The sequence below is a fragment of the Dipteris shenzhenensis genome, chromosome 3 (assembly GCF_047967505.1).
Source record: "Dipteris shenzhenensis isolate YYH24624 ecotype China chromosome 3, Dip_SZ_1.0, whole genome shotgun sequence".
Classification (NCBI taxonomy): Eukaryota; Viridiplantae; Streptophyta; class Polypodiopsida; order Gleicheniales; family Dipteridaceae; genus Dipteris; species Dipteris shenzhenensis.
In genome coordinates, this window is record NC_141598.1 from 6,488,522 (window position 1) to 6,507,571 (window position 19,050).

General features: G+C 42.3%; 1 pseudogene; it reads right to left on the minus strand.

The window, feature by feature from the left end:
- Positions 1 to 2,323: 2,323 nt before the first annotated feature.
- On the minus strand, positions 2,324 to 3,064 carry LOC147903287 (secreted RxLR effector protein 161 pseudogene; annotated as a pseudogene).
- Between the last annotated feature and the right edge of the window lie 15,986 nt (positions 3,065 to 19,050).

Consider the following 19,050-nt stretch of genomic DNA (forward strand, 5'->3'; position numbering starts at 1 on the left):
TTACACCACAAAAATTCTTGTGAATTGAGACATTATATAAGTCTTACAAGGCAATTGCTTGATTGAAATTGATATATTTTGATCAAGGAAAAATTAGATTATATATATAAATGTCCTGTTTGTCAAAGTTGATGAGTGTCTTAAGGTAGATTAAAATGGTATAGTAATATTTATATCCTATATGCTCCAATTTTTTGTCATACATTTAATTTCAAGGCATTTCATCAACATTACCTTGAGTACTTGAGACTCATGTCTCATTACAATTACATAAGCACGTTAGTATAAAAATATAAATAGAAGGGCTCGGTAAGAGGTGGGGATCAATAGTACTTTACAATTACACAAAGGACCATAGTAGTAGCATAAAATTATTAGAAGAAGGCTAGTGAGCGGTGGGAATTAATAATACTTTACACTTTTATCCTATTTAAACATATCCATCCTCACGGATAAATCGAGGTGTAGCAAGCTTTTGGCAAGCTTCTATTTTTTTTTGACTTGTAGTTTATTTCAAGATAACTGTTGAGCTCTGAGGGTTTGGGGTTTGGGGTCGGCTTTGGTGTTCGTGCGTGACGGTGTTGTGTCAATTTATGCTTGAAGGTAGTGAGTTGCCTTCTCACCTTCTTGGGAACTCAGGTAGTGATCTTGGAAACTCAGTGTATGCATGAGGGTAGTGATCTTGGTGAAGCGCCCCTGTGGTCATGATGATTCAGAGCCTTAGATCAGGTGATGCAAATGAGTGACGGTAAGGGAGATACTTCAAGATTTGAGAACTGTGAAGAACGAGAGGCTCAAGTGTGTGTGTCATCTAGGCCGGCAGGGCAGGAGCTGCCCTCTTTTGCGGAAGTGCTTTCTAAGAAGTTGGCTGGACAATTTTCGACGCTTGATACGAAGAGGCAAAAAAGATGGTTCATGCAGGGGCAGGCAAAAGGTCCAGAGAGATCGCTCGCAAGCCACGGTTTGAGTGTAGAAGGAGACACGCAGTTGTGTGCAAGCTTGGGTTGGATGCAGTCGAGCTGGAGTTGGTTCGCCTAGCTAAATGTGGAGTATACTCTTTCTTTATTGGGCGTGTTCCATTGTTTGATGACTTGAGGAGCTTCTCTCCTACGAATGCGATATTCGTCCCTCAGGATATTCGGCCAAATTTCTGGGGAAGGGCTTCTTCCTTGTTAGATTTGCTTCTGAGATGCTATGGGATGAGGTGGTTGATAGGACTTTTTGGCCTGCCATGAGGAGGCCTAAGTGAAGGCAACGTTTTCTGGAGAAGCGAAAATAGAGAATTTATAAATTCATTTATCCACGGAGTATTTGGATGCATACCCGAGGTTTTTCTTGGATTATTTGGACAGTTATTGGTGCATAGTTGCATGTTGACAAGCGTCCAGCATGGTTTTTCTGTTGCCCTTCATGCATTTTCTTCTATTGCTGCTCCGGATTTGCAGCTCCATTTTGCTGTTGTTTGCCACTCAGCTCGATTCACTGCTTCCATTTTGCCTCCTCAGATATCATCTCCAGGATTGAGGCTTGCATTTCTACTGGTTGATGCGGTTGCTAACTAGATTTGCTTATCTCTGTGAGTGTTTGGATGCTCAAGAAGCTTTGATTTTGCCTGCCTATATTGCACTTCTGCTGGTTGATGCAGTTGCTAACTTGATTTGCTCATCTCTGTGAGTGTTTGGATGTTCAAGGAGCTTCGATTTTGCCTGCCTATATTGCAGTTCTGATGGTTGATGCACTGCTAACTTGATGTGCTTATCTCTATGAGTTCTTCCACTTATCAGGCTCAATTTCCATGCTGCTTGGTGATCCACATTGCTGTTGCGAAGGAGTAAAACATCAACCGCACACAACCTTCAGCACATAATTCCGTTGAGGTGTGAACTTTTTGTTTTTGGTGAGTGACCATGACTTTCTATTCCAAATTGTTTGGACTCCGTCCAAATGTATTCACTATAGGAAATTGTAAGCGGTGCTAAGAAAGAATGAACGAAAACAAAAGCATGTATGCAGTAGTATTAGCCAACAGTAGAACGCTGATCAGATAGGCATACAATCAGAGAACCCTCAGCGGGTATATAACATCTCTCCCTTCCTGTTGATTCTGCATCTAGCCTGCGCTCCAAGTTTGGCTGCCTGCTCCTGCATGCGGCCATGCTAACTCAACTACCTAATTTACCAAACAAACTACACTCCCACCCAGCAGATAACTCAAATGAGTTGTCTTATTACAATCGTTTTATTTCAAAGCTCCTACCTAGTGTCAACACTCACACACTACCTACTATGTGCTCATATGAGTTGTCTGCTGTTACAACAAATTTTATGTTGGCTGCTCAAAATCAACACTCCCACCCAATGAACAGTTCATCTGGGCACAGAGAGAGTTGTGACGATCTCGTGGAAGGGGTTTCGTAAGAATATCTGCAAGCATGTCCTCAGTAGGACAGTATTCGATGTTGAGGCTGCCATTTTGGAGGAGTTCCCGGATGAAGTGACAACGAATGTCGATGTGCTTGGTTCTTTTATGAAAAGTTCCATTTCCTGAAAGAGAGAGGGCTCCTTGACTGTCAGAAAAAAGGAGAGGACGCGGAATGGGGACAGTGGGGATTTCGGAGAGGAAACGATGTAGCCATATCGATTCTCGCCCTGCATGACTCTGGGCAACATATTCAGCTTCGGTCGAGGAGAGAGCAGTGCACTCTTGCTTCCATGAGGACCAACTGATGGGACCGCCAGCAAGGAGAAAAAGATAACCCGAAGTGGATTTTCGTGAATGGGGATCACTAGCCCAGTCGGCATCACAATACCCAAGCATAGGAGATTCTCGATAGCAGTAAGAGAGTGTGCAATTCAGTGTACCCTTGAGGTATCGCATGACTCGTCTTAGAGCAGCAACGTGAAGCTCATGAGGAGAAGAGGCGAATCTACTGAGATAGGAAACAGAGAATGCTAAATCCGGGCGAGTAGTAAGCATTGCATGCATCAGTGCCCCAAGGATTTCTCGGTATGGAAAATCCATGATGGGGGAATACTCATCAAGGATGAGAGGTAGTGTAGTCATGGGGGTAGAAACGGGCTTACTGTTGATGAATCCCCATTGCTCAAGAAGAGAGGTAAGGTATCGGGTTTGAGAGAGACAGACACGATCTCGATTCTCCGACCACTTGATGTGCATACCCAAAAAATGAGTTGCTATACCAAGATCCTTCATCTGGAAAGTCTGTTGGAGATGCCCCTTAGTCTGCAGCAAGAGATGATCAGAGCTAGAGACGATGAGCAAATCATCAACATAAACTGCCACGATGCATACGTGCTGCTGAATCCCTGTAAATCCCATTGTCGGTGTTGAGACGAGAGAAGCCATTGTCGACGAAGAAGCTATCAAGCTTCATGTACCATGCCCAAGATGATTGCTTAAGTCCATACAAAGCTTTGTGCAGTTTGCAGACAAGATGTTCTTTTCCACGAACCTCGAAGCGAGCAGGCTGTTCGATGTAGAGATCTTCTTCTATATCATCATGCAGGAAAGCTGTAGTGACATCCATGTGGTGGACGTTCCAGCGATGGATGACAGACAGAGCAAGAAGGATGTGAACAGAAGATATACAAGTTACCGGAGCAAAAGTTTCGGAAAAATCCACACGTTCTCGCTGTGTGAACCCTTTGGCTACCAGTCGCAATTGAACCATTAGGATTCTTCTTTATCTTGAATATCCATTTGGTACGAATGGCCTGCCGCCCTGGAGGCAAGTCTACTAGTGTCCAAGTGTTATTTGCGTAGATGGACTCAATTTCTTCATGCATGGCTTGGATCCCATTTGTTAGATCGGGGACACTGCAGGGCAGCATTCAAAGTAGGAGGCTCAAAGTCTTCAGCAAAGATGCTCGAATCCTATGGGGCAAGTGGAAGCACGTAATCTTGAAAACGGACTGGCAATACTCGTTGACATCATGGGTGGGGGAAGTTGGCGAGGTGGGGAACCATTCCTAGTATTAGCTGAGGATGAGGGGGCCTTAGTGGCAGATGAGGAATTAGAGTGAGAGGATGCTGAGGAGATAGGAGGTGGTGGGTTGTGCGGAGAAAGGGAGGTGAGCTCTGTGACTTCGGAAGGCAAATCTTGAGGATTAGAGTCCACTCTTGTTTCGCCTGCTGGTTGGTTTTCCACGAATCGTACATCACAATTCTTCGTGTGGAGGGGCAGTAAAATCTGTAGCCTTTGCTTGCATGGTCAAGCCCCATGAAATAGCAAACATGAGATTTGGCTTCAAGTTTGGAACGATTCTCATCGGGAACATAGACCATGGCTTTGCAACCGAAGACTCTAAAGATCGAGACATCAGGTTTCTTGCCTGTCCATCATTCTGTTGGTGTCTGCATGTTGCATGCGCGAGCCCGTAGGCAATTGATGACATCTACAGTCAACGTGATTGCTTCCCGGATACATAGACAACGTGCCGTTTCATGAGCCCCAGAAGTGTGATGGAAGCTGCGCTTGGAATAGCATGCAGCAAGTCATCTCTCCCATGGTCCGGTTCATGCGCTCAGCTATGCAATTCTCCTGAGCAGTGTGAGGTGGGGTGACTTGGTGAACGATCCCATGAAGCTGGCAAAACTCAGTAAATCTATTAGAACAAAACTTCCCACCACCATCAGATCGTAGCGTGAGTAGACGTAGTCCAGTTTGTGTCTTAGCCAGAGCTTTGAATAGATGAACCTTTTCTAGAACTTCGCCCTTGTAGTGCAAAAGGTGAACATATGAGAATAGTCATCGATGAACGTTACAAAGTAACGCGCGCCTCCCAAAGTGATCTTTGTCATGTCACAGACGTCTAAATGGACCAGTTCTAAGGGACGTGAAGCTCGTTGAACAGTTTGGTACGGGCTTGTTTACCTTTATGATAGACTTCACAGACCTGGTCGAGATCGGGAGAAAATTGTTCCATCCCTCGCACTGATTGGTGGCGTTGCATTTTGCTGATGCGTTGCATGTGGACGTGTCCCAATCGTTGATGCCACAGCGTGTTGCTCTTTCGTTCCTCAACAACCATCGCTTGTTCATCTGTGTCTAGCTCGTAAAGGTTTCCTTGTCGTTGCGCTCGAGCTACGATGTCGCTAGTCGGACTCTTGATAGTGCACTTTCCGTGGGAGAAGGTAGTGATGTAACCTCCGTCATCGAGGCAGCTTATGGCCAATAGATTTCTTTTGAGCCCTAGGACATACATCACCTCCTGCAATCGGATGAAGCGTCCATGTGGGGTACGATATTAATAGTTCCAATCCCAAGTCCTTGTTGAGTGTTGGAATCTCCCATGTGCACTGTGCGTGGCTGATCAAACTAGCAGTAATCCGTCATGACGTGCCGCATGGGGGACATGTGGCGACTGGCTCCAGATTCTATGAACCATCTGGTGGAACTGTCGACTTCCTTTTGACATGTGTTATCTACATTCATGACATCCTTGACCGAAATCTATATGCTTTTCTTGGCAATCGCGCGCATAGTCTCAAAAACACCACATTTGAAGCATTTCACAATAGATGGATCTCTGCGCTTATGACCAGAGACATTAAATCGCTTACCTAGTGCTTCTTGTTTTGCGCCTCCAGAGAAATAGGCGGAGTTGGTCTCGATTTTCTGCTTGTCCTTATGCATCTCTTCTTCCAGGAGTCGAGCACTGACATCATCGAACTTCATGGTCTCGATGTTATTGCCCAAGGTGACAATAAGTGTCTCATACTCATTCGGGAGGCTGCTGAGAAGTGCAGACACCTGGTCTTCTTGGGCCAATGGAGCACCGACCGCAGCAAGCTCATCAATCAGGGCTCGGACCTTCTCAATGTGCTTCAGAGCAGTTTCTTCACTTTTCATTTTGATGCTCATCAATTGCATCTTGAGCTATCACCTGGTCATGGTAGACCTTCTCTCGTAGGCCCCGACAAGCTTATCCCACACTTCTCTAGTGGTTTTGCAAGTTTGAATCTGTCGTGCAGGGCCGTCCTCTAGTGCTCTACATAAGGCTGACATGGCCTTACTGTCCTTGTCTACGATAGATTTCTCATCCTTGGTGAGGGGTACTCTTTCCTCCTCGTCATTTTCACCTTCCACACGGTCGGTGGATGGCACTTTCACTTTGCCATAGACGACTTCCCACAAGTCGCACTCTCGAAGGTGCATCTCCATGTGCCACTTCCACATTTGGAAGTCTTTCCCGTCGAAAGGTTTCACGCCCTTTCGCTCAATGATGGTGGTGGTGCCTACGACAGTCACAACAAGACAAAGCGCCCACAGACGCGCACACATAGAGACCTGCGTCTAACAGCACGTCTATATAGCAGACAGACGCGTGTATAGACGCGCATCTAGATGCCTAAATAGACGCTCTGTTAAAAAATTTAAAAAACAGATAGACGCATTGTTAAACGCGTGTATAGACGCATTTATAAACGATCTTATAGACACTTTTATAGATGCGCAAATAGACGCTTTTCGAACAGACAAACGCGTATATAGATGCGTTTATAGACGACTGCATTGGCTCCAAGAATTAAAGAAGCACAATCTTTCACAAAATGCAACACAACAAGACAACAACAACCAAGATTTAGTCAGATCAGACCCCCTCACAACAACGCAATACTACGTACATAAATTCACAGCTTCGAAGATGTTGTTGCGCCAAGATGATACCATTATAGGGATGGTATTGGATTTCTACCTTGTAAAACAGAATTCCAAAATAGAGGGAACCAACATGATCATGGCCTCCTCTAGATAGACGCATCGCCCATTTGCAACAACTGTGATGATAGCGACATAGAAATGTTCATTGACAAATACATCACAACAAATAGCAGCAAACCTGACAACCACCAAAATGATTTGCAGACCCATAAACATAGACAAGCATGCAAGAAAAAAAAAGGATTGCCGGTTTGGATTTCCTAGACTACCTATGCGACAAACAAAGCTTTTAAGGCCTTTACTCAATGAGATGACCACCACGACCATACACAAAAGAAACTTTGCAAAGGTCACAAAAGTATTACAAGACGATTCAATTACTGCATTGACATTTGATGCTTCCTTCAAACAATTGCAATATTTAACAAGAATTACATACTTGGTTTAAGAACCAGCATTTCACAACCAAAACATTTCATGAAAAGAGATCCGAATGATCTTGATACAAACAATTCCAATCCAGCTTTGATAAGACTCTGGGGAGGGAACACTAATGTTTAATTCATTGTGAATCCTCATGGAGCAGCATCTTATTGCACATCATACATAACAAAGATTTTGACAAGGAAATAAACACCGCTATGAAACAAGCGATCTCCTAAAGTTTCAAAGAAGACGCAACTACAGATGAGTGTGTCTGCAAAGTTGGCGATGCAATATTAAACACACAACTCATCACTGCACAATAAGCTGTATACCTATGTCTTTCGCTCCACTCACAAGTGCACAAGAGAATTTGTTCAATTGAGGATAGGAAACTCTTACTAAAATGACGTGCATAGCTCGTATTGCTACAACCGGACATTGAAATCTTCTATGACGACATCATCACAAAGTATGCCAATAGGCAACAGAACTAAATGATGTGTGCTTGGCTTCATTTGCAAGCCAATACACAGTCAAAATGGGCAGCACCAAAAAAATAAATAGGGAGAGAATAATATGTTTCAACAATTACAACAAGCTAAAAGAACTAGAAAACCATCACAGAGAACCATGCCTTCTATACTTGCCACTCCATCACCCATGAGCACACATTGGATGAAACATTCCAAAGTTGGAAACACATGTATAAACATCACCAACAAGGTATTGACTTTCAACGAGCTTAGTTTCATAAAATCATTTCGCGTTAAATGGCATCAACTGCCACTAGTAGCAAGGGTTCCTTAGCGAGCAAAAGCAATGAGCAACCTATAATTTCCACACAAAAAAATGACCTTGGAACTGACATGGACTCCTGTAGGAAGCCAAAAACCATGAATACATTATAGCAATGTAAGCATGACATCATGTTAAAAAAAAGGATAGAACCACAGCAACAAATTTGCTTGTTCATATCAGGCAATGCAAGGGTAGGTAAAACCTTTGTTGCAATAGTAACAACAGAAGCATTGCATTGCCACTATTCACACAAAAACACAGTGGATGTCGGTTTGCTAAAAATCTTGTTGCTCCCATATACCAAGAAAGCAACGAGAGCAATTGATGGAAGCACCATATATGCAACCCTTCCTTTACCTTTGTTAACAAGTCCATACATAGGCATGTTAGCTGACAAACTACAAACAGTAGCTGCACAATATGAAGAGGTCCAATCGATTTTAACAAATGAAATATCTTTGGTCAGAGTCAATACGTTCCTCATAACAAACATGTGAATGCGAGGGATAAACATAATCACAACTAGCCAATGGTGTAGACGTTTTACTATGTGGTGATCTTTGCTAAGCAAGCCCACCAGTCAAATACTCATGGATCTTTGTTGAACAAACAACAACAACAACTATGTTAGGTTCTTTTTGGAGATCATTTGTGAAGTACTATGAGCTACAACAAGCAATGCGGTAGGAAAACACCACATTCTTGGAGTACTAAAAACAGGATCTGGACAGGAACACAATCTGATAAGGACATCAAAAGCCTAAATACGATACACTTAAAGAGTACATCAAATAAAAATAGCATCCCACACTTGTTCTACACAAACTATGCAAAGAACAAACACAACTAGTCGATGTTCGCAAGCCTACCCCAACGTCCACACATTCTCTCAGCAACCAATGTTAGACACAGAGCATGCAACAAAACAATATCTATCCAAGACAACCCTAGGAAGACAAACGGAGTGCACAACAAAATACACCTAAAGGTTGGGACAATCATTGAAATCTACTCGGGCGACCTTGACATCAATGACGGCGAGATGACGGCATTGTCAATGGTGTAGATGGAATTTTCAAGGACTCAAACATTGCAAGGAAGCCATTCCTGGTATGGATAGAATTGAATGTCAAAAAAATAGGTGCAAAAACTCGTTATGAAAACAAACACTTATATGATAACAACAAATCAACATCATGGACACTAGTGGACCACAAATTACTCGTGAATTTTAGGTTGAAAACAACCACCTAAATACAATCACACAAAAACAAATCCCAATCCAACCTACAAGCTAGTAGAATGATTCATTGCTCACAAAGACTAACCATGGAATTGCTTGCTTTCGACCTTGCGGGAATTAACATGCACGGCCTCGTCTACACAGAATTATCAAGAGTATGTGACCCATCAATCCTTTACTTCCTCTCGCAATTAGAAGAGAAACAAATACAAGTAGACCCACAAGTCTTGGGAGATACAAGTAGACCCACAAGTCTTGCGAGAACCTTCGAGGTTACGAGCAAATTCTAGTTGGAAGTTTAAACAGATGGACTTCAGACAAAATAACAACATTGACAAAACATTACAAAGTCTGAACCCGCGATCATTTCAACTTGAAAAAGATCATATAAAAAACTCAAAAAGCATCCTTTGTGCAACCATCTTGTGCTTCCAAGAAACATACATACGAACAAGGTCAGTAATTAATCTACCATTCTTCAACAAGGTCACAACATCAAAAGGACTAGGACTAGCAACACTTTTTCAAAACAAGTTAGTTGTACTGCAACAAAGCAGCTCAATTGAGGAACGCTGCAAGTACCTCCTTTTGGTGTTCTTGACAAAATCAGGAACAAAAATAGCAGTCATAAACACATACAAATAACCAAAAACGAAAACACAAGCAGTGACACGAAGTATTGAGACAATGTTGAAGAAAATACTGCAAGTGGCAACAACATACATTGTAGGTGACTTCAATATCGACTACAATTCCAACGCAGACCCGACATTAAGAATCAAACAACTTATGCAAAGCCACATAATGATTCAACTAATATCTAGCAGAACAGCAATACATGGAACAACAGTTGATCACATATGGACCACCTCAAAAGAAGAAACTGCAAAACATGGCACAAATTACATTTATTGGTTAGACCACTCACTGCTCTACAACAATAAAAACGTTTTAAAAAACTGGAGTCTTCATCAATAACAATAATAATTACAAACATGGGTAGCAAGTCCAAACAACCAAGAACGATAGACACCTTCATAGCCATTGAAGATACTTCACCTTGTTTGTTCTCTGGTGCAACTATCTTGGTCATTCCATGGAGCTCCTCATAGTGTGGATGAGTTTATGTTCCATGAGTGCCCTATTTGGATTGACTTTCCAAATCTTCAACAATGTTTATGGGTTCTATCAAATAGATTGCTTCTTCTTTGGGTTGGTTTCTACTGGTGCCCCACCATCGAAGTCATGCCTTAGGCATGCCTGGATTTTATGGGACTAGAGTCTTGAAGCACTGAATTTTGTTCATATGGAGATGGATGATGGTATGGTTTTCTCTCTATAGTTCTGGTTTGGACCTTTCCCCAATGCTTGTTTCATTTGTCGAAGCACCTCGCACTTTGCTAGGTACTATCCTAGACGTGCAGCAAACATCTGCATTGCCCAGGGAACAACAAAGGCCTATTCACAGGATGCAAAGGCTGAGATGGCACAAAAGGTGCCAGTGCAAGAGAAGATGGACCTAGCTCTACTGATTCTTTGCCGAGTACAACGGCAAAGTATTGGTACAATAATTGTTGCTTGAGAAGGAGGAGGAGAACACTTGGAAAGTGGTTAGAAAAAAGGGGAAGGTCAAGGAAGGCATGCATGAAGCTCTGATAAAGCCTGGCCCAAATGATCAATTGCAAGCATCTATGGGTTCTCCAAGTAAGCGGTCAATACCCATGAAGTTAGTGGTACCGAATGATCCTCCCAACTACTTTGCTTGTGAGATAGATAAGAACATGGAACAAGAGTTTCTAGATAATGCTAGTACTGTGCAACCCTCGAAGGTATTGCAAGAAGGTTGATGATGAGGAATGCCAGATGTTAATGGTCGAAAGAGGCGATTGAAGGAGAAAACCCATGGAAAATCAATTACAAAGGAGGCAGATTAATGGCCAAAAGACTTAAAGATGTCTCTAGAGGCTCTACCCCTGGGAAAGAAAATCGTTTTAGCTTTCCTCGAGATGCTTACAATTCTCATGGACAGATTGTCATAAAGGTGAAGAATTCAAATCAGCCCAATTGGATAGGTTCTATGCCACTGGGAAAAGATGGTGGATGTGAGCCCCGATGAAGGGTGAGTATTTACTTCATTTGGCTATCTTGGATTATTTGCCTATTGTTTGGAAATTTTTTATTCCCTCGGTAGTAGTTAGCAGATCAAGGGACATCCCTTTCAAGCTAAACAATAAATACTTGGACTCAATAATTTCAAAAAGATTATTCAGGAAGCTTGGATAGCTACAAGATCCTATTGTAAGGATTCTTTTAGTAGGACGTGGCCAATCCAATATGGCCCTAACCTTCTTGGGATGCATACAAATGCCTTCTTGGGATATAATATGTCCCAAATACTTCACTTCTTTTGCAAAGGATTCACATTTTCCTTGTTTTACTATAGATTAGGTTTCATCTAAAAATACTACATCAAATTTTCCTAAATATGGCCTCAAGACATTGTTCATAAGTGTCATAAAAGTTGTTGGAGCATTTATTCAACCAAATGGCATTACCTTGAACTGATAATGTCAGTACCTAGTATGAAATGATTTCTTAGGGACATTCTCTTGTCTAATTTGCACTTGGTGATATCCTGATCTTAAGTCAATTTTAGTAAAATACTTTGCCCCTTGCAATTGATCAAAGACCTCATCAACGTGAGACATAGGGTACTTATCTTTTATTGTGATTTTATTTAAAGCTTTATAATCTATGTACAAACGCATAGTGCCATGTTTTTTCTTTACTAGTAAAACCGACGATGACCATGGTGAATTACTAGGTTGAATTTGGACCTTTCTAAGGTATTCCACTAATTGTCTTTCAATTTCATGTTCTTCCATTTGAGGTTGAGGGTGCATCATTTGTACAAGCAGAAACCTATCAGCAGTTTTATCCGACCATGTTTTTCAAGAGATTTAAATAATGGTATTTCTTTAGGAATATACACACACACACACACACACACACACACACAAAATAGTCACTCATTCATTTTCACATAACATAAATTTTCTTGTTCATAGACATCCTTTGTACCCATTTTATTACATAAAAAGAGTGTTGAAAAGTACTTTCTTTAAGAAACATCCCTCACAATCACTCTCAATGCAATAATATTATACAAATATAATTACTTATTAAACACATTTATGTCAATATGACAAGAGCTTTCTAGTGGTTTTAAAGCATAAATAACAAAAAATTTATGGATATGTTCTAAAGAAGTTAAAATTACTATAAATAAGTATTAACTATTGGGCTTATGTATCTATTCTCATTGAATATATGCAAGATTTAAGATAGTATATGCAAGATTTTGTAAAATACAACCCCCTAGATGTGCTCAAATGGCATTTTCCGATCAATTTGAGTGGCTGAATGACTATATTAGGACATTGGATGTGAAATTTATGTCACTTTTAAAGTCTTGTCTAATGTACCTTGGGGGACCTACTTTAAAGAGGTTTCGCTGGCAAAACTACTTGCTCAATGAGGTTTCTTTAGAGAAACCCTTTCATGAAGATAGGTTGAGAGAGGGTTTTCAATGTTACCCCCGTATTAAATAAAAGTTGTAAGAAGGATCATTAGGGAATTTTCATAGAGAAATCTAGTCTACATGTGGGTTTCTTCAAAAGCCATCCCCTTATGTTATTCACCATCCCCAAAGATTCATGTAAGGATTTGTGTGTGAAATAGGCATTCCTATAATACTTTGCATATTTCTAAGTGAAACCATGTTTTCTTCTAATCCAATTTTGCCCTACTTTTACATAGTTGGAAGCTTTTTTTTTTCCTTTGCTCGGATGCTCGGAAGATTTCGCTCAAAAAATGGTCATCCCTCCATTTGACTAAGTCTATATAGTGGTTTATAGATAGGGATAGATCTTGGAATTATATCTATTTTGTGATCTACATCTCGCTCAGGAGGTAAACCATCAAGCAAGTCACTTGGAAAAACATCTTTAAATTCAACCATTAAATCTTTAAACCAAGAATCATACATTTTAATCACATCAAGAGAAAATTTGCTCTTTTTAGATGTAGCAAAAATAAAATCACCAATAAAAGAAAGTTCACATAGATACACCTCACATTGTTGTTATCGTAGAAGTCGTTCCAATTCCATCAAACAAATAAGAGGAGAGTTGGGCACACCATGTTCTCCCTAAATCTGGAAAACTCTACCCTCTTTTTCAAACATAATGGAGTTATTTAAATAACTCTGCTACAATTTCTGCCCAAAACCGTATAACCATTCTTAACCAAGAATAAAATTGTTCGATCGAGATGCATAATTTGGAAATCCAAGGCATCCTGATAACCTTGGAATTCCACCTCTACACCATAAATCATGGTGTCCCAAACCTTTGACTACCCTTTGGTAGAGAGACCACATATTTATGGGCACTTGGACTCTCTGGCAACTTCAATTTCTTCACGTGTCTAGTTTAAGAAATTATGTGTTGTGCTATCATCGACCATAATTCTTACCCTTTATCCCTTTATTTTTCCATGTATCTTCATTAAATCATGAGGATTAAAGGTGGACTACCACATTGTCAATGATAGACATCACATGTGGGTGCTATCCTCATGATAAACCTCTACCTCGGTATATTTTTTAGTACCATTAAGCAGCAACACTGGCACCATGTGAACTTGCTTTTATGGAGGTTTATTTGGGGCTTTAGCTCACGCCTGTTTGTTTTTATGGTATTTCCAAGTAGCATGGTCTTTGCCTAAACATTTGAAGCAAAGATTTTCCTGCTTGGCCCTTTCATAATCCTCTTTCTTCATAAGAGGATATTTTTGTGTTTGAGGTTTCAATATTTATAATGGTGTTTACAAACACCAAAAGTTACAATAAGCCTCTCATTGTTGGAAGGCATTAATATTTGCCATTTCTATCCTAGATTCAACCCATTCCTCTGTTGAGACCATCTCATCATGATCAATGTACTTAAAACTACATAAGAGAAGTAAGGAATTATAAATTTTCTCCTATATAGCACTTTCTTGATTCCATATGGCTTGCGCTTCATGGGGTGGAAATCTCCCATAACGAGTGTTGTACGAAGTAACCTCACTTAGAAAGTCTATTAGCTCTCTTCTATATGAAAGTAATCTATTTATTTCACTAGTAGACCTACTTATTTTTTTTCTCTCCTCCTTCTCTAGGCCTTGTTCTCGACAATCCAATCTTTGCTAGTGCTAATGGCTTCCTCCACAGAATTGATGACTTCAAAAAGATCCATGAAGCTTTAAGCTATGACAATATGGAATGAGGAACAAGAGAAAGTGAGGGCGTAAGGTGAGATGGAAGAAGAGTTCAAGAGTAAGGTTGTGAGATGAAAGAAGACTGCAAGAATGGTAATGGGAGTAGACTTCAAGGCGAGATGCAAGAAGAGTTTGAGAGTAAGGCTATGAGGAGTAGACTCGAGTTCTAGAGTAAGGCTACATGCAAGATGGAAGGAGTAAGCTTGAGGAGAGGAGGAAGGTAATGAGAGCAAAGTAGAAGAAGTGTTTGAGAGTAAAGTTGTGGGTGAGATGTAAAAGATGAATGATTACATAGGGATTTATTGAATAGATAGGGATTTATTGAACTGCAGACTCATAATGTGAGGTGAAAGATTTAGAATAAAGAATTGGGAGAGGCTGAGATGTCGCTAAGATGATGGTTGGAGAACGCTAGACTTCTAGATTGTGTGAAGTAATAGATACAAGACCGTAATGCGAGACATGTGAGACTATACATTTTGAGTACATTGAAATCTATAAAATAAAGTGATGGAACACAAGAATGATATAATTATTAGATTCTCATCATGAACCGCCAAGGAAGTGCTGAGCAACCCCCACTTGTTTCCACAAAGAGACAATGTCTGGTGTGTGGTATGCAATGGCAACCACCCTTCCAATGAGTGCCTGTGCCTAAGGGCAAGGCCAACACTCTACTGTGCACACTGCCATAGGTGGGGAAACCATGATACCTCCCAATGTCAATTTCCGAGTCCCTTCCCCAACCCATGTATCAAATAAGACCCCCATTGGCCCTAATCACCCCACCCAACCCCCAACTCCTGCAAGGTGACCCTGTAGCTAGCTCTAGCTAGTACCGTGCTTAACCAGCTCCACTGCCTCTACCCATACTAGGCCCACAATCCCCGCTACCTCGCATCGCCCAAGTCAATCAAGTGTTGGTTGAAGAGTTGCCCAACGACTGGGAGGAGATGGACCCTGATCATGGACCTCATGATTATTACCCTTACGAGGAGGGAAGTGGAGACTTAGCTGACTACCTCTCGCCAGAGGATCAACAAGTCCCCGTATTCTTGACTACCCCCGTAAATGCAAGGACGAGAGATCTGAACTCAATTGCTCAGAGGCCCCCACTCCAATGTTATACCTGCCAAGGTCCCCATAAAGCAAATGAATGCCCCTACCGAGGCACGTCGAACCTGTTGGTGTCCTATTTCAAATGTCAAGGCCCACACTTCTTAAAGGACTATCCATATAGGGATCATATGCCCATCACTCCCATCACAACCAACCTTGCCCCCTTGTGCATAAGATGTGGCACGGAGCATCTATTCCAAGACTGTCCCACAAGGAGACCAACCACTCCACTGACCCCACCAAAGAGCACCAGCCTCAATTTGTTTAGCATCGAACAAGGCCATGTGGCCACAGTGCCACTACAAGTCATTACAAGGATGCAGGCTAAGGCACTAGGCAAGGCCATGAAGAAGCTCACCAAGAAGGGTAAGGTATCCCCGCTACTCGGTCTAGAGATTCTTCCACCGCCTCTAACTCGTTCCAAGAAAGCCATTTGAGTAGGTGACGGTTTTGATCCGATGTTCATCCAAGACGGGTTCTAATGAGGAGACTGCTACGCTTGCCACCTCCTCCACCTTTGAATAGTCTTGCATCTAGGGTGACCCTAAGGTACCCCCTATTCCAGAAGTAAACACACCAATGTAGGCTCAGGGTGCCTGGCACTGGCTCCTACCTATAAAGAAACCTACCCTAACCTGATCTTGGTGGGTGAGTGCTAGGATAAGTTCAAGCATCGACTAAAGGCTAGTAGGGGATCAGATACTATCCATCCAGCCCACTTGATGGGGCATCGCGGAGTGAAATCTCTCAAGGTCCCAAAAAGAGTGGAGGAAGAAGAACACCTCAACTTGGAGCAGTCGGAAGCCCTGGATCTACAAAAGATGTTCCAAGAGGACCCAGTGCTGCAAAACCTCCAAGACAAAGGAGACTTGTATGCCTTAGATGACATGTTATCCATGGAGGAAGAAGTGTCCCCAGAACCCTATGATATGGCTGCCTTCCTATCTACAGAAGTGAAAATGCCGATCACATCTCTGCTAAAAGGAAATCCCATCCTGTGGCATGATCTGTCCAATTGGATGAATAGGCCATTCCTACCTCCATCCCTTGCCATCCCGAAGCCCAACCAATCAATGCTAGATAAGGGGCCAAACCTACCCAAGATTCCCATTAACCAGTTAGGCTAGTATTTCGAGGGTGATGACACAAACGCCTCAATGCCTATAGTCTACTAGAACCAGAAGGTAGAAGCCATCCTGGATGGAGGAGCAAAAGTGAGTATTTGCACCAAGAAATGTTGGGAAAAGTGGGGAAAGCCTACAGCAAACCCATCTGGTAGAGTAAAGCTAGCCGATGGAGGAACCACTGAACCTCTAGGAGTACTGACTGGCATCAACAATAAGGTGTTTGGATTCACGTACCCTATCAGGTTCAGGGGCATGGACTTCACACGATACCTAGATATGAAGCAATCCTAGGCAGACCATTCTTACAAATTTCTGGACTCGTGCATGACTAGTGTAATGATAATATCTACTTACGGCACAAGGAGCAAACCATGAGAGTGGACCTACATTCCTACAAAGCCCACCCATTGTCAAGACACCTCTTTGCTAGTAGAGTCTGACACCATCACCCAAACCACCTCCGTGAAGTTATTCCAACCCTGTGACAAGGGAGAGGGAGTCTAACAACTTCTGGTATGCACCCCTCCCTGAGCCAGAATTCTCACAGAACTGGATGCACATCTTAGCCAACATTGATGTTCCAGAAATAGTAGGATTTTAAAACACCACCCCATAGCTCGAGGGCCTGACCCCGTGGTTCCCCTAAGGATGTTCAATATGCTCAAACCATGAGAGGTAAGCAAGGGAACAGTAAGGGTAAAATCAAATCTTCATTGGCTGACCTACATAGGTGCCATGACCACCCACCATGAGTTCTCCTGTAACTGGGGAAACAGGGTGAGTAAGGTAACCACCCCCATCGGCTCTATAAGTACAAGGGAAGAGCCCCCTTTAGGTCCCAAATCCCTTGCATCCAAAGGCTAGGCAAAGGCCAAAAAGTCCACTGCCCTGATAGATAATGAGAAGGAGATTAAGGATAAACAAGACCTACGGCAGGTGCCAACCGACTACAAGGCCTATACTAGTCAGGATTGCAAGATCTTATACCAACAGGCCAAAAGAACCCGAGAGGATGATTGTTCTCAAGGATATGATGGACCAACCCCAGTCAAGGAAGTAAACTTAGCCCAGGAAGGCCAAGACCCACAACTTGTATTCGTCACTGATGACCTCACTCCTAGTGAGGAGATGCCCTAATAGCTCTCCTATGGGAATTTAAGGATTGCATGGCCTAGAAGTACACGGACATGAAAGGAGTACCAGCCGTAGTAGTGCAGCATACAATCCCCTTGATGGATGATGCCATGCTAGTACAACAATGCCCCTATCCTATGAATCCTAAATATGCACTTATAGTGAGGAAAGAAATCTAGAAACTCATAGATGCATGATTCATCTACGAGATCGAGCATACAGACTAAATATCACCCATTGTGATAGTCCTAAAGAAGAATGGAAAATTCAGAGTATGCATGGATTTGAAGAAGGTTAATGTGGCCACGAGATATGACCACTACCCCTTGCCATTCACGAAACATGTTCTAGAAAGGGTAGCCGGAAAGGAAGCATATAGCTTCCTAGATGGGTTTTCGGGTTACAACCAAGTCTCAATCACCCCCCAAGATCAACATAAGACCACCTTTGCAACCGAATGGGGAGTTTATGTAGCCACGGTTATGATCTTTTGAAACCCTCAAGCTAGCTCTAGCCACCGCCCAGTACTGAGGTCTCCCGATTGGAATTTAATATTCCACATCCATATTGATGCCTCTAACTTTACCATTGGATGTGTGTTAGCTTAGCCCGAGGAGCATAATTTGGATTACCCGGTATACTTTGCAAGCCATCAACTAAATGAGACCGAAGTTAACTACACCACCACCAAGAGAGAGGGTCTCACCATGGTCTATGTAATCAAGAAATTCAAGCAGCTAACAAGTTTGTCTTCTTTGTGGACCATCGAGCACTGTTGTACCTGGTCAACAAACCCTGCATGATTGGACGCATCACTAGGTGGATGCTGATCTTGCTAGAATTTGACTTTACAGTCACGGCACACAAGGGCGAAACCCACGTTCTAGCCGACCACCTATTGAGGATCCCTAATGGGCGAAGCTACAATAGGAGTAGAAGATGATCTCCCCGACGCTTCCCTCTTCTTCCTCAACGTCATTCCAAAATGGGCCGCCAAAATGGGCCACTACTTGGCCAACGGACTACCCCTAATCCAAGACCTTAAGAAGGATAGAGCCCCCGTAAATTCATTAAGGACATAGCGCCATATCAGAGCTGATAGCAAGCCAACTCTACCGCATGGGTAAGGATGGTATACTATGAAGATGCGTATGCGAACATGAATACATCGAGGTGCTTGAAGAAGCCCACTCAG